We start from the raw sequence: 13,772 nt of genomic DNA, 5'->3' as shown, positions 1-13,772 counted from the left end.
TGCATTTGGGAACATGTTTTTGGGATTCTTGGAGCAAAGGATGAAGAAGATGTGAAGTCCCACAACACTTCAAAATGTTCTGTATCTGTGATCCTTCTGGATTGTTCTTATTCAGTCCACTGAGGTATTATTGATGGCGTGCTTTGTCTTTTATATCTCTATATATCTTGTGTTTCTGTATGTTTTTTTAAGTATTTTTCAGGTTCCTGATTATTATTACCGTTGTGATGTGATGAATCATGCTCCTGGGAGCTCGGAGGTCCAGTCTGCAGAATATTGTCCATGCATGGACAGTATTTTGCAAATGTGTGAATGTCCCCTTCAAATCAGGAAGTAGTGGTAGCAAGTGGGGACCAGATGATGTCAGACTGGGATCTGTGGAAGATTGGGGAAGGTGAGTTGTTTTTTTTCGAGTTTTTTTTTTTTTTTTCTTACAACATACCCAACCATATACTGTATATAAAAATTATGTCCCTGTACATCCCCCTTAAAGTAAAATAATGACAAGCTTGGAACATAAGATAAATGCATTTACAGTACATCCATTTAGATTCTAGGTTTTATGCCCGCTTGGTCCACCATATATGATGAGCCCAAATGCGATATTGTCAATTAAACACATAATATCCAAAGAGCAGCAGCAACACTCAATAGAAAAGAGGAGTTCAAATGGTAAATGAAAAATATTAAAAATGAAAATATTCTCTGCCCTTGACGCCCTCCCCCTTGACGCTTGTTACATTGGTTAGGGATTGGCTGTACATGCATTCTGCCTGGGACGTTTCCTGTCTCTCCTGACTGACATTTGATTGCTCCCTATCAGACGCAGGTCGGACTCTGTGGTCTTGGGGGGAATCTCACACAAGATTTTTGGTCAGTTACGTGAGGTAAATGAAAAGAAAGTGTGGAAAATGGAAGGCTTGTCGTTTCTAGCTTAAAGATTAATGCACATATATTACTGCTTGCAATGTGTTCACAGGGCTTGTTTCAAGGCAGGGTCTCTTATTTGGTAGAAATCATCTGTCAAAATATCACACAGTGCTTTAAATCTGCTCCTAGGAGATCAATTTTCTGCAAGGACCTGAATGCAGATAGCTAAATAAAGACACTCTCCAGAGATAAAATAAGCTGCTCCTTTCATGCTTGTGTAACATAGGACATTGTGTAAGAAGAGTTATCAGTTTATCCCAACAAATAGTATTACACGCTTAGCAAGAAACAAAGGAGGCAAGAGAAAAGAAAGGCAATAGAACAAAATCTATTTTGGGGGGTATATTTATCATATAATGCCTAAAATAATAACCTGATATAATATAGAAATAATTCATTAAAATATCAAGGATGAATCCATGGAATGTAGATAGTTATCTGACGGTTTTATTAATAAAATAATATAGTAAAAGCATTTTATCGCTTCTCGGCCTTTTGACTAAGTTCAAGTGTAGTATCTGTTCTTATCAGTTTAATATCTGATACGCCCCCTATCTGGGGACCATATATTGAATGGATTTTTAGAACAGGGAGATGGAAAAAAGAGTTTGCTCTGTCCTCTACAAGCATTGGCCTGATATTGTCAGTGCCTCCAGGTCCACTGCGCAAAAAAATACAACAACAACCTTGTTTTATGGAGAAAGGGGCCCTGAACAAAATGTAAAGTAGGACACCTTCACTCCACTAAATATTTCTAGAAGGTCTTAAGCCTACCACCTCCAGCTTTTCCTTTCTCCCCTGCTCCACCTTATATGGCTATCTACAACATTAAGAGATACTGTATCTGCTAAGCCTCTTTCATTCGATGTTAAATACATAAATAGGCCAAATAAACCACATAATGTTTTATTAATAGATTTAATTTCACAGTATATTAACAATATTTAGGACTTATATACAAACAACTTTTATAAGGTCTATAAGCAAAAGTCTAATTATTGTATCAATTTATTTAACCCCCAGAAGAAAACACTCTAATCCCTATCTCCTGGGAAGCATAGAAATGGTGCACTGCTGCTCAGAAAGCTTATAGGATAAAAGTATTAAATGAGGACAGACTGCTAAGGCATAGAAGAAAAGCAAAGCTTACATATTTGCATAATGTATCTACGGCTCGTAGAAAATATTTTATTCTTGCTGAAAAGCTTTGCAGAAATGTGTACAAGAGACATGATGAGACAACTATATGCAATGGAGGTATAAACAGAGGGCTGTGCAACATATTCGCCAATAGGACAAAACAAATCCATGAAATTAAACATCATTATGGGTATTTATTCTCTTTCTTAATTCACTCAAGAGCAAGAGCTTTGGGGTAGCAGAGGTACTGTAATAAGTACTGTAAAATGGTGCACTCAATAAATGTCTGATAGATAGGTGTCCCAGATGTAAGGAACCAGGGGTCTTTAGAGAATCTAGCTAAGAATGTAAATATCTTCCTCCATTATGGTTCTATAGATGCCATAAATGCCTTTAAAGCAAGTACCAAATTAAAGGGGTATTCCCATATCAACTTGTTATGCTCCATCCAACATCCATTCTGTCTGCTGTCCCCCTCACCAATCACAAGAACAGAGAAATTGTCTATGCAATGAGTGGAGAACACTGCATGTATAATGGTGACATCTTCATTGCTTCTCTATGGGGCCTTAAAATATTTCTGAACACTGAACTCTTTGCTGGGGATAATTTTGTCCGCAATCTTGGGTCAGTGAGGTTCCCAGCAGGTAAACACCACCCATTAGCTTGTTATCACCTATCTTATATATAGAGGATAACACATTGAAATGTGAATACCCCTTTCAACCTTTATAACAGAGATGTAAAAACTCATGTTTCTGTTACTGCATGACACAACTGCACAAACTTATAATGGATTGCCACGGCCTTGCAATGCAATTTGAAAGAATGTTTTACCTGTAGAAGTCCCACGGCTAAAACACTTTCAGGTACAATTTTCCTAGTCTAGTCATCAATGAAATCCAAAAGACCATATGTAGTGTCCCAGTACATGGTGCTGTCCTTATGTACCTGTGCAAAGCTTTCACTTAGGTTTACAGGGTGGGAGAGGCTGCAACTGTATTCTGTGTTTTCCCCACTAGGTGTCGCTACCGTGTTTGTATGTAGCCGATCCTGTGCACAGCTGAAGGAAGAAAAGGGGTTAAGTGTTTTATGTCTCGTGTTATGTCTGTTTCAGTCAAAGGTGCAGATATTTTTCCCTCTTTTTCTGACTTATCCTCCACTCTTTCTCTCTCTCCACACATACACGCCACCAATTACAGGATGGTTTATTTAGCTTCTGTAGGGAGGACTTAGTTCCAGGTGGGAGGAAGCAAACAAACAAGTCTTTGTAGAAGCCAAGCCTGGGCCTGGCTTTGGCCAGGTCTTCTAACAGGGACGCAACTAGACAAGTCAGTTTCTTTCTTATGAGCACTAGAACCGCTATGCAGTGCTAAACTTTTTACAAAGGGAGACTAGCCAAACAGGGAACCCCTTGCCCAAGCCAGGAACCTCTCTAAAAAGTGCAGGGCAGTTACCTTAGAAGTCACAGAAACTGACCCCAGTGGAACAAAGGTACTAAGGAAAGTCACCGCATTCCACTGCGCAGTGCAGAAAAACTGGGAAGGCTTGGGAATCTGGGGTCAAGACTAGAAGTAATCTGGGAGTATGAGTATTCTCTATCTCTTCTTCTACACACCTCTATTGTTCTGGCAGAGTACACTTGTCGTACCTTGGGCAGGGCCCCTCTGGCAATCCCTCTCCGGAAATTCCTCTCCTCTACTTTCCTTCTACTGCAAAGCACCTTATTACTACAAGTACCTGGTCCCTACCACAACTACTAGCACCTGAGTTATTGCAAAACTGCAACTGTTGTATTGCACTGGACTGTATTGTCACCACGAGTATTCTTCATGTATTACACTACGTTTATCCTAAGTGAACTGTTCTACTCTGCTAAAGCACTGGACTCTGGCTTATCTCTTCCGCACACACAGCTCTACACTTAGGTTAATCTCCTCCGGAGTTGGGGAAGATGCCAAATCATCCTGGGTGGGTCCTATACCAATATAGGCTACCGTGACAAGTGCCCAAGTGACTATAGACCTACTCAGCTGCCACACCGACGTAACAGCTGACCTAGCGGGAGTTCACCCCAAAATATACACTTCCGATGCCTCATTGCACATATGTTATTGATTTCTTAACCCTTAGAGGACCGGGCCAATTTAAATTTTTGGGTTTTCGTTTTTTCCTCCTTGTGCTTAAAAGGCCATAGCAGTTGCATTTTTTTCCACCTATAAACCCACATGAGCCCTTATTTTTTGCGTCACTAATTGTACTTTGCAATGACAGGCTGAATTTTTTCATAAAGTATGTTTTATTTGGAGGATTTTTATTTTTACGCCGTTCGCCCTGGGGTAAAACTGACTTCTTATAGATGTTCCTCAAGTCATTACGATTACAACGATATGTAACATGTATAACTTTTATTTTATTTGATGGCTTTTAAAAAATTTAAACCATTGTTAACAAATATATGTTCCTTAAAATCGCTCTATTCCCAGGCTTATAACGCTTTTATCCTTTGGTCTATGGGGCTGTGTGAGGTGTAAATTTTTTGCGCCATGATGTGTTCTTTCTATCGGTACCTTGATTGCGCATATGTGACTTTTTAATCGATTTTTATTAAATTTTTCTGGATTTGATGTGACCAAAGATGTGGAATTTTGCACTTTGGGATTTACCGTGCTTACGCCTTTTACTGTGCGAGATCAGGAATTAAATAAATTAATATTTTGGGTGATAACGCACGCGGCGATAACATGTTTATTTATTTATTTTTGTTTATAACATGGGAAAAGGGGGGTGATTTAAACTTTTAGGGGAGGGGGCTTTTTATTAATAATCACACTTTTTTTTTTAACACTTATACTAGAAGCCCCCCTGTTAAAGTGGGGGGTTAAAGTGACACTGTCCTTTTATTTTTTATTTTATTTTTTTTTTTGCAAAAATCAATAGTCCATGTAATTTTAAGAAACTTTGTAATTGGGTTTATTAGACAAATATGCCATTATCTGCATTCATAAAGACTTTCCCCAGCCCCTCCCCCCTCCCTCTCATTCACTACTCATTATCAGGAAATCTCAACTCTTATACATCAGTCAGGCCCCTGTCTCTTCTATGGAGAGGGAAGGGGGAGGGGGAGGAGGGAGATTAGTCGCCAGCAGAGAGCAGAGAACAAAGGATTACACAGCGGGAGCTGCATGATGTAGCTGTAAATTAACTCTTTGTTGTCCTGTTTTGGTGTCTCATCTCCCTCCACCCCTCCCCTCCCCATAGATAATCATGAAGACAGGGGATAGAGCTTTAAAATGCTTTTTCATGATAAAAATGCATTTTTTGGCTAATAAACCCAATTACAAAGTTTCTTAAAATCACCTGTACTATTGATTTCTGCAAAAACAATTTAAACGACAGTGACACTTTAAGGCCCTCTTACACACAGATTATCAGACAGATTTTTAAGACCAAAGCCAGGACTGGATTGGAAAAGAGAAGAAATCTCAGTCTTTCCTTTATGACCTGTTCTCCGTTTATAGTCTGTTCCTGGCTTTGGCTTCAATGATCTGTCAGATAAATCTGTGTAATAGGGTCCTTAGGCTGGGTTCACAAGCCCCAGCAACTTACTGTATTAATATTGATGAGAATAGGTCATCAATAAATTTTGCATGGAAACTCCCTTAAAACAGAAGGTGTTTAGCTCTGAAGAGGATGCCAAACCTGAGAAGAGCTGTTGTTAGTTCCTACTCGGGGCTAAGAAGGAACCTTGTATTAGAAGGGCAGGAGATGAGATGATGCCTGGCTGCTTAGTCTTAAAGAAAAGTTGAGCAGACAGTAGGAGGACAGGCCCAATGGGAGCCCTTGACAGTCAAGGCAAAGCTGGAAAGGCTATAATTCTGTCTGGATGATTAAGAGGGCATGTAGCAGGTGTGAAGTGTGGCCTAGTTAGCCTAGTAGTCAGATATAGCCTATTGGACAGTACCTTAGGGGTGCACAGTTTAAAGGATAGAACCCTTGAAAGTAGGCTCTGTGACAGATGTAGTCCGACATATGACCAGAAACAAGATTGGTGTGGACCATGTGAAGCAACATAGTTCTAAAAGAGGTTCCTATGAAGAAAACAGGAGCCTGCAACAGGTTCAACAGAGTGTAAAAGTGTTATGCTATATATAACATATTTCAGACACATGAATGTGACAGTGCCTCATGGTTTGAATGTAGCCATTAAAAAGGCACTGTCACCAGAAAAAACTTGACGTGTTTTTTATCGGTCGGGGTCCAAGTGTTCACACCATGACTGATCGGGAGAATGAGCAGGAGACGTCGCGCTCTGCGCATTCCTCACCCGGCTCTGTGTTATACAAGGGGATGGCTGCATAATGGAAATCTATGGGGCACATCTCCTCGCATAGACACAGAGCGGGGAGAGAATCATACAGCAGAACAGTCCTCTTGCCCCTCATTCTACTTATTGTTCAGGGTCCAAATACTCAAACCCTGACAGATAAAAAAATTGACAAGTTTATTTTGTTTTGTTTTTTTGTTTTTTTTTTGTGACAGGTAAACTTTAAACTTTTGTGATTTAACTGAGAAATGGAAAAGCCAAAACTGCTCAGTCTCTGTATAAGGAGTATGTAAAAATTTTGATCTCTTTGCATTATATTTTTGGTGTGTTATGTTGAGATTATATTGGTCAGGTAACCACTATCAAAGTGGAATTTTAGGGGAATACGTCATGTTACAGAAATACTATGTGTGAACATAGCCTCAATCTATATCAGAATTCTCAGACCAGTAGCTTGTGATCCTCATGTGGATCAGGGGCCTGATCTAGAATGGTGGCAACAGGCAAAATTGGACATGTGATTGTTGAGCCATCTGTCAAAGCTGGAAGTGACGCTAAAAGATTCAAGGCCTCTGTTTTGTCCTATATGTTTTATCTTCACCACAAGATGGCAGCATTGCATTAGGTTTATTACTCTACATACCATATATTATAACGTGTTTCCCAGACTTGCAAATTTTCAGATTGGTTTTAATTATCATTCTTTGTATATATAGTTGAATGAGCTTTCTCATGAGTACGATCTGTATGGGCTTTCAGCCTGAATGTGCAGATCAAAGGCAACCAAGTTAATGCTGCTGGCACTGAAATCATCATGAAGTAAGGATCACAATCTGGTGTAATAACTAGTGGAAAGTAACTTAGTTCAAGGATAATCCACTTGTTCAGGTCACAAACAAGCAGTGTGAGACTCTTTGGTAAATATAAGTGCTCTTGTGCATATTTATTATAGCAAAAAATCGGAATTATGGACCATAAATTTCTGATGTTTCGGTGATTAAACATTTTCTAGGAGTCTGTGCACTAGTTATATGGGTAGAGGTTGGCGTGGGTAATGAGGTCAGCAGATGCACTGGGCACCGGTGTAAGGCCAGTTGGAACACTTCACATTCAATGTCATGCAGTGGAAGGTAGGCTGGAGACATCTGGCTGCATGCATCCAGCGATGCTAGGTCATGACCAGGGGTGATTCTAGCCTCTCTGCTGCCCGAGGCGAACTATAGGATGACGCCCCCCCCCCCCCGTCAATCCGCCCACATTATAATCCACTACTGCCCCCCCCCACACACTGCTGTCCCCAATAAACATAATGTTTGGTCCCTTGCTGCACAGAGGATGTCAGGAGAGGAGGGGGCTGATCTTATAGGGGAGGTCACAGCAGCACAGAGGAGGTCAGGAGAGGAGGGTGCTAATCCTATAGGAGAGGTCCCAGCAGCACAGAGGAGGTCAGGAGAGGAGGGTGCTAATCCTATAGGAGAGGTCCCAGCAGCACAGAGGAGGTCAGGAGAGGAGGGTGCTAATCCTATAGGAGAGGTCCCAGCAGCACAGAGGATGTCAGGAGAGGAGGGTGCTAATCCTATAGAAGTCCCAGCAGCACAGAGGATGTCAGGAGAGGAGGGTGCTGATCTTTTAGGAAATGGTCCCCCTCTTCCCCCCTTATAGATGGACCCCTCTCCCCCCTCCCTTATAGATGGTCCCCCTCTCCCCCTCCCTTATAGATGGTCCCCCTCCCTTATAGATGGTCCCCCTCTCCCCCTCCCTTATAGATGGTCCCCCTCTTCCCCCCTCCCTTATAGATGGTCCCCCTCTTCCCCCCTCCCTTATAGATGGTCCCCCTCTCCCCCTCCCTTATAGATGGTCCCCCTCTCCCCCTCCCTTATAGATGGTCCCCCTCCCTTATAGATGGTCCCCCTCTCCCCCTCCCTTATAGATGGTCCCCCTCTTCCCCCCTCCCTTATAGATGGTCCCCCTCTTCCCCCCTCCCTTATAGATGGTCCCCCTCTTCCCCCCCCCTTATAGATGGTCCCCCTCTCCCCCCCCCCCCTTATAGATGGTCCCCCTCTCCCCCCCCCCCTTATAGATGGTCCCCCTCTCCCTTATAGATGGTCCCCCTCTTCCCCCCCCCCTTATAGATGGTCCCCCTCTCCCTTATATATGGTCCCCCCCCTGCACAGCAGATAAAACAAAAACAAAAACAAAAACAGCACACAACTCACCTGCCATCCTAACACTGCTGCCCTATGCATCAGGGCTGTGGAGTCGGAGTCGTGGAGTCGGATTTGGAGCTAGTTTTGAAAAAATCTTTAAAAAATGTAGAATTGAATTTTGATATGAATTTTGCAGGTTTTGCTCATGAATGTATATTATGAGCGACATTCTAATAGGACACTGGCCCTATTAGATTCAGCTTTTTATTCCTCAGATTCTTTGAAAAATTAAAGGTGGGATCGGATTGGTTGCTAGGGGCAACTAAGACAATTCGACTTTATGGTAGCTTCTCGCACACTGTATCGCAGCGGATCTGCAGCAAATTTAATCTAAATAACTGAACACAGCATCAAATCTGCACCATCAAATCTGCTGCATATCCTGTACGTGTGAATGCACCCTTACACCAGTTTGATAAATCTCCCCCATTGCTTTTTTTTTTTTGTGCAATTCGGTTGATATAAAAAAAACTAAACATGAACCAAAAGAACCAAAAGATGAACCAAATTTCTCAAACAGCATGAGTCATGGTGAAAACTTCGTAAAATTACCTATACACATGAAAGATTTGGTAGCAGGAGCTGTTTTAATGAAGGCATGTACAATTTCGGTTGCATTGGAATTTTCTGCAGATCATTTCTTTGCTTTAGATACATAATCTATAATACAAATAATGTGATAAAGAAGTCCATTAAGGCATCCTTCGGTGAGTGCAGTTCCTGTCTTTCTATAGGATGTAAGAATCTTCTATAAACTAGCAGGGCCATGCCATCCTCACTATGCAGAAGTGACACCTGACAGATTTCAGAGTAGTGCCAACCTTTCATTTGTTTTATATCAAAAGTTTTTAAAATCGGTCAGATTCTGTCGGAGTGTTCAGTGGAAGCTGCAACAACACTGCGGAATCATTAAGGCAAGTATATATATATATTTTTTTATCGCACAGGACAAACCCTTTAAAATATATAAATGTTCAAGAGTAAAATGTTAAATTCACAAGACAAAAGATGCATAGCACAGCATGTAACTTTATTAAGCATAGATTTGGTTCTGAGATTTACAACCCTCTTTTAACAATAAATCAATTATATTACAGCAAATACAAAATAGTCAAATTGAAAACAAAATAGGCTCCCTTTATATAAACTAGCAGAGAACAAGAGTCTTAGAATGCAATGAAAAATAGATTATATCCAAAAGGAAGAGGCGTATAAATACCTAAAAATGCAACCAAAAGTACACATTCGCCTCGTGTCCGTGAATAAAAAAATAGTTTAAAAACTGACCTGCCATTGTGGACGTTCCACTTCTGGTGATTTACCAAAAAGGAATGTAACATAATAGTCATACGCAAATAATTACTTTATAGCCAAAAAACATGGGTCAAGCAAAGTAACTGGCTCCCCTGAGACAGAAAACTTTATTTAATATCAAAGAAACAAATTCTTATGTTTTTTTAAAACTAAATCATGGGTTTAAAACAATAAAACACATAGGATGGAGACAGAGTGTGTAAGACATGATGCACGGCCATTACAATGTTGGCATTGTTTAGTCATATATAGTAACATAGAACCCTAACATAGAACCCTAATCGAATACCTGGGTCAGACAATGTAAGTTGTGCCTGGGAAGCCGCTCATGACACCCAAACCTTAGGCTGTGCACTGGGTGTAACATAGAATCAGTTGTACCTAGACCATTTCTTTTAATCCGAGCTGTCAGTCAATCACAATATAAATGAATCTCAGTCCCATTTCCTACTAAGCTGATTCATGGAGCACTTACAATAAAATTGTATGGCTTTTATTACTGCAAGGACTCTTTGGTAGATAAACTCCTCCACTCCACACTGGTCAAAGCCCCTATTATACGGGGTGACAAGAGGGCGCAAGCAAGCGCTGACCTATCAGGTCAGCACTTGCTTGCTTTTCGTTACCTGCTCGCTGTTGCCGTTATTACATGTGTTGGCTGCCTGGGTGTTCGCTAGATTGTCCGTGCAGCCCATAGATGATAGGGGCGGTCTGCTGCCACTGCTCCTATTACAAGAGCGACAGCAGCATATCGCTGCTATCCTCATCATTTATTTTTCAACATGTTGAAAGACAACGAGCAGCCAACATCGCACATGTCAGCTGATCGTTGCCTTCTATTACACGAGGCGATTATTGGCCGTAACGGGCGACATCGGCCAATATCGCTTTGTGTAATAGGACCTTTACAACGGGAGCAGGTCCAGATAGACAGATGATAAATGTTAATCAATGCTAAAAGTTTTTATTAAAATACACACAATAGGTGTCTTTTTTAATAAAAGCTTTTTATCATTTATCATCTGTCTATCTGGACCTGCACCCAGTGTTACCCAGTGTGGAGTGGAGGAGTTTGTCTACTATTGTACCAAAAGTGATCCCTGGGAGTGGCTGCGGTCCACAACTTAAGAGGATTACCTCCATTCTACACATTCACAACACATGAAGGCTTAGAAGAATCAAGTGTTCATGTGTATGGGATGAGAGTAGGAGATAGAGATGGCAACCTGTTCATTCAGCCAACAGCTATTGAAGGTGTATGGCCACCTTTAGGGTACAAACCCACTTGACGTATTTACTGCGTGAATCAGTCTTAAAAATATGCAGGCAAAACGCAGGTTGGCTTTATACGATTGTTCTGCATTAAAATACGCAATTGCGTATTTTTGAAGCGTGAAGCTACATGCGTTTTTCACACAGGTTGTTAACAACTGATGCTTTGCTAACAACAAGCTTCACGCTTCAAAAATACGCAATTGCGTATTTTAATGCAGAACAATCGTATAAAGCCAACCTGCGTTTTGCCTGCTCATTTTTAAGACTGATTCACGCAGCAAATACGTCAAGTACCCTTAGACTAATTCACACACCAAATACGTCAAGTGGGTTTGTACCCTTAAAGGAGAAGTCCGGCCAAAATTAATTTTTGATATGTTGTTACTTATGAAAAGTTATACAAATTTCTAATGTACATTAATTATGGGAAATGCACATATACTGCTATTTCCCTTAATTTAGTAGATCAGGAAGTGTTAGAATTCTCTCTGAAGAAGTGACGTCACGACCCAGGGTGTAATTCCCATGGAGTGTCCAGCAGGGGGCGCTCTCTATATAGAAGTCTATGGGACTTTATTGTTTCTATGGGTTTCTATGTAATGTAATGTTATGTACAGTGTGCTTTATTGAATGAATACATCTATGGAATACTTTGGGGAGCAAGTGTCCTTGCTCCCCAAAGTATTGCATAAATGTATTAATTCAATACATTCGGATATCACAGTAAGCCCGCCGATCCGCCGCATTCCTGCCGATCCGGACCCTATACATTGAACTACAGCTCCCATCATCTGCTTATAGTATGAACAGGTGATGGGAGCTGTAGCTGGGTAATGGATATGACATGCCGCCGGGCGCAGGGGGGAGCCGCTCAGTACACAGCAGCTCTCCCCCCTCCTCCTCCTCCTTCCGGGATAACTTCCGCCTATAGCACTGCTGAGTCCCTGCCTGGCCGCCGCTCTCCGCTCTCATATACCGGCTCCCGGCATCAGCGCGGAAACCAGGATGCATCGGGAGCCGGTATGTATGGGGGGAGAGTGGAGAGCGGCGGCCAGGCAGGGACTCAGCATTGGTATAGGCGGAAGTTATCCCGGAAGGAGGAGGGGGGAGAGCTGCTGTGTACTGAGCGGCTCCCCCCTGCGCCCGGCGGCATGTCATATCCATTACCCAGCTACAGCTCCCATCACCTGTTCATACTATAAGCAGATGATGGGAGCTGTAGTTCAATGTATATGGTCCGGATCGGCGGGAATGCAGCGGATCGGCGTGCAGCGGATCGGCGGAAATGCGGCGGATCAGCGGGCTTACTGTGATATCCGAATGTATTGAATTAATACATTTATGCAATACTTTGGGGAGCAGGGACACTTGCTCCCCAAAGTATTCCATAGATGTATTCATTCAATAAAGCACACTGTACATAACATTGCATTACATTAGATAGAAACCCATAGAAACAATAAAGTCCCATAGACTTCTATATAGAGAGCGCCCCCTGCTGGACACTCCATAGGAATTACACCCTGGGTCGTGACGTCACTTCTTCAGAGAGAATTCTAACACTTCCTGATCTACTAAATTAAGGGAAATAGCAGTATATGTGCATTTCCCATAATTAATGTACATTAGAAATTTGTATAACTTTTCATAAGTAACAACATATCAAAAATTAATTTTGGCCGGACTTCTCCTTTAATGTCATTTTAGGCCAGTACTGGAGACTTGTACTGGGGTCCAAACACAAAGCGTTGTTAAAAAAAAAAAAGGGAAAAGCTGTGTAGCCAAAGCAAACAGTCCGTCTCAGATGGCTATTAAAGAACTGAGATTAAAGGGAAACTAACAGCAGGTTAGAAGACTCTTACCTTCATCCTCAGCATTGTGTAAATTAGGTGGCTTGGTGCACTGGGGGCAGAACCATCTCACCCAGTGCACTGATCTGCCAGCTGCCTCCTCATGAGTATTCACATTCTGCAGGGACATCACTCTAAAGCTCATAACTGCAAAGTGCTGGATGAATAGTCATGAGGAAGGACTGGCTGGCAGATCAGTGCACCAAGGACTACAAGTCATCAGGACAGTCCCTGGTTATGTCTCCCTGCTCCACTAGGATCTCGCCTTGATTCATAGATCTCTCCTTATACTCAAACAAGGCTGGTGGGCCATGGAGAAGCAACTGGGGCCACCCCGATGACTCAAGGTTCCGCAGCATCAAAGCAATGACGGGTTCCCTTTAAGGTTAAGTTTCACAGCCTTTAACACACATTCTGTGCCGATGAGTTAAATTAAATTCTGCCACTATTTGGTGGAACTTAGGTGTTTAGGATACTGCTTATACATTATCCTCAGTAATAACACAGTATACAGAAAAACGCTAAACTCCCCCTTGTTGTAGTGGTAGAATTGTATCATTTATTTCACTGGCAAAAAAACCCCTGTAAAATATAACAAAACATCAGCACAGAATTATAGCCTAGAAACAACATGGTATTAGAACATGGACAAGATATGACAAGACATTCAAAGTCTTAGATCTAAGTGTCCATAATAATTCACAGCTTTACTTTCCTATAAGAGTTTAA

At 41.6% G+C, this 13,772-nt stretch overlaps 1 non-coding gene across 1 annotated transcript; it reads left to right on the top strand.

Moving 5' to 3' along the window:
* Positions 1 to 1,409: 1,409 nt before the first annotated feature.
* On the top strand, positions 1,410 to 1,602 carry LOC138781866 (U2 spliceosomal RNA). Its single transcript, XR_011361581.1, has one exon. It is a non-coding gene; the product is annotated as a U2 spliceosomal RNA (small nuclear RNA).
* Positions 1,603 to 13,772: the final 12,170 nt, after the last annotated feature.

The sequence above is a fragment of the Dendropsophus ebraccatus genome, chromosome 1, assembly GCF_027789765.1.
Source record: "Dendropsophus ebraccatus isolate aDenEbr1 chromosome 1, aDenEbr1.pat, whole genome shotgun sequence".
Taxonomy (NCBI): domain Eukaryota; kingdom Metazoa; phylum Chordata; class Amphibia; order Anura; family Hylidae; genus Dendropsophus; species Dendropsophus ebraccatus.
Note: the sequence above shows the minus strand (reverse complement) of the source record. Positions and strands in the feature narration are given on the sequence as shown.